At 37.2% G+C, this 2,792-nt stretch overlaps 1 pseudogene; it reads left to right on the forward strand.

The window, feature by feature from the left end:
- The first annotated feature begins 268 nt into the window (after window positions 1–268).
- Window positions 269–1,386, forward strand: LOC126699798 (probable dolichyl-diphosphooligosaccharide--protein glycosyltransferase subunit 3B; annotated as a pseudogene).
- Window positions 1,387–2,792: the final 1,406 nt, after the last annotated feature.

Consider the following 2,792-nt stretch of genomic DNA (forward strand, 5'->3'; position numbering starts at 1 on the left):
ACCCAAGTTCCCAAATTCTACTTCTCTCTTCATTTTCTCTTCAGCCAAACGGAAGTCAAACAAAAATAAATAATAAAGAAAAGTATAATTCACACAAAATAGTAGAATCACACAAAGCAATGCCAATGATTGAGATAAGAGAGAGGACCTGGAAAATAAATGCAATTTGATGTGAATGTTTTAATTGAAGAGAGTAGTGAAAAGGAGAAGAAATAAAAGAGATAGATGTATGGAAGAAAAAGTGAGAACGCTGAAATTACAACTATGGATGGGTAAAGCTCAAGGACCTCTTGAAACAACACCAGATTCAGTGGTTTTCACATCCTGGGTTTCGAATAAAAGTCAACAATTCATTTTTTTCAACAGTGTAGGCGTGCACATTGCCCTTTCCTTATTCCTGGTATCTTCAAGGCAAAAAGAAGACCTGAAAATTACATAAAATAAAGAGCAAGCTAATGATCTATTAAAAAAAAATGCATAAATGCACTTTTAGTCCCTACATTTTAATTTTACCACTTTTAGTCTCTAAACCAATTAATGCGTGTTATTTTCGTACTTTTCATCAGTCAACCGACGGAAATAGCTGAGGTGGCAGTCGGAGTAATTAAAATATTATAGAAATGCCACATCACCCATGACACATCAGCATATAAATTTAAAAAATTAATTTATTAATTTTAATAAAATTAAAAAACATAAAACCAAATTTAAAACATAAAAATACATCTGATTTGAATCAAACACACAAAAAACCCAAAATTTTTCTTTAGAAACAAACACACAAAAAAACTCAGAATCTCTACCTCACCTCCACAAAAACCCCAAAGACCCTACTACCACCTCATCTTCTTCGACGCCACCCAGCTCCATGACAAGTCGGAGCTTCAACTCAAAACCCTCCACTCCAAATTCTCTCTCCTCACCCAATCCTTCGTCACCAGCAACCTTAACCCTAGCCCTAGCAACCCAAACCTCTTCTTCTATGACATCGAGTTCAAAGAGTCTCAGTAGAGCTTCGCTCTCTTCGACATCAATGCCCTCCCTCACATTCGCCTCGTCGCTCCCCACTAGTCCCCGAAGCAATCGGAGCAGATGGACCAGGGCGATTTCTCGTGACTCGCCAAGTCGATGGCCAATTTTGTCCTGGCCAAGACCAAGCTCAACGTCGGTCCGATTCATCGGCCTCTGTTCCTCTCCACCAGGCAATTGGGCTTCATCGTGGTCGTGACCCTGGCTTGGATCCCCTTCACGATCAAGAAGATCGTGAAAGGCGAGACCTTGCTTCACGATCCCAAGCTCTAGCTCGCCGGCTTGGTTTTCATTTACTTCTTCAACTTTCTCTTTGGATCTAGATTTAGAGAAAGAGATGGTGGGTGTTGGGTTTGACTGGGTTTGCTAGGATTTGGGCTTTCTCTTCGGCTTTGATCGGTGATCGTTGGTGGGTTTGACTGGGTTTGATCGGATTAGGGTTTAGAGAAAGAGATGTTGGTAGGTGCTGGGTTCGACTGGGTTCGTTGGTTGGAATTGCAAGGTTTATTGTTGTTGTTGGTCTGATCGGTGATCGTTTCTAGACATTTGGGGTTTGGGGTTTGCTGGAGATTTGGTTTTGGCATTTGCTGGGAATTTCACATTTTGAAATTTCTTTTTGTTTTTTAAGTTATTAACTTGTCGTGGTATTCGAAATTTCTTTGATTATGGTTTGGTTTGGGAGTGGATGATTTGGGTGCTTTGCTGGGTTTCTATTCTTTGGATGGTTTGGTTTGGGTGTGGTTTCGTGTGGGTTTTCCTGTGTTTGCTCTTGTTCATGCTCTTTGATTTGGTGATGTTCATGTTTTTTTTTTCCCTGTAGGTTTGATGTTCATGTTCTTTTATTCTGGGTTTGCTCTTTGATTCTGGGTTTGATGTCGTTGCTGGGTTTATTTCTTGATTTAAGAACATTGAAGAACAAGTTCTTATATTCTTAGATCTCAATTCATTTTGTTTTTAATTTTTTTATTTAATTAAAATTAATTTAGATGCTGATGTGGCAATTTTTAATGCCAAAATAGAATTTTTAATTATTATTTTAATTCCTTCGGCTGCCACCTCAGCTATTTCCGTCGGTTGACTGACAGAAATAACAAAAATAACACATGTTAATTGGTTTAGGGACTAAAAGTGGTAAAATTAAAATGTAAGGACTAAAATGGAAAAAAGCCAAAATGTAGAGACTAAAAGTGCATTTATGCCACCAAAAAAAAAATAAAAAATAAAAAATAAAAACCCACGTAAGTTTGGGCCCCTCTTTTTTGCTAAAACCAACTTCAAATTCCAATTTGTTAATATACATTACGTAATTGATTGTTAAAAAGAAAAATGGGCATTGGAATCAAAGAGGTCAGGAGTGGCGTGCAAGCATGTACTTCCTTGGTTTGCAGTGAGGTCAACTACTCATTGTTTAATCAAATTCAAGTGGTTGGTTTGCAGTGAGGTCAACTACTCATTGTTTAAACAAATTCAAGTGGCAAAAGATCAATGACTGAGAACTATGCAACTACATAAAATAAAAAGGAAGATTAATCATGATGGACTAAAATGAATTTACAGCTGGGAGCAGAGTTCATCTTCAACATATGATATAATTAAGGGAATAAGGGATCTCTCTCCAATCAGCCTGATCGATTGTTCTTTTAAAAATTGAACAAGCTATATATATATATGACGACAATGTTTTGTTTTCAGTTAAATCGCCAATTATGTGTATACATAATTGGCGATTTAATTAGCTGAAAACAAAAACATCATTGTCGTGC

Source organism: Quercus robur, chromosome 9 (assembly GCF_932294415.1).
Source record: "Quercus robur chromosome 9, dhQueRobu3.1, whole genome shotgun sequence".
Classification (NCBI taxonomy): domain Eukaryota; kingdom Viridiplantae; phylum Streptophyta; class Magnoliopsida; order Fagales; family Fagaceae; genus Quercus; species Quercus robur.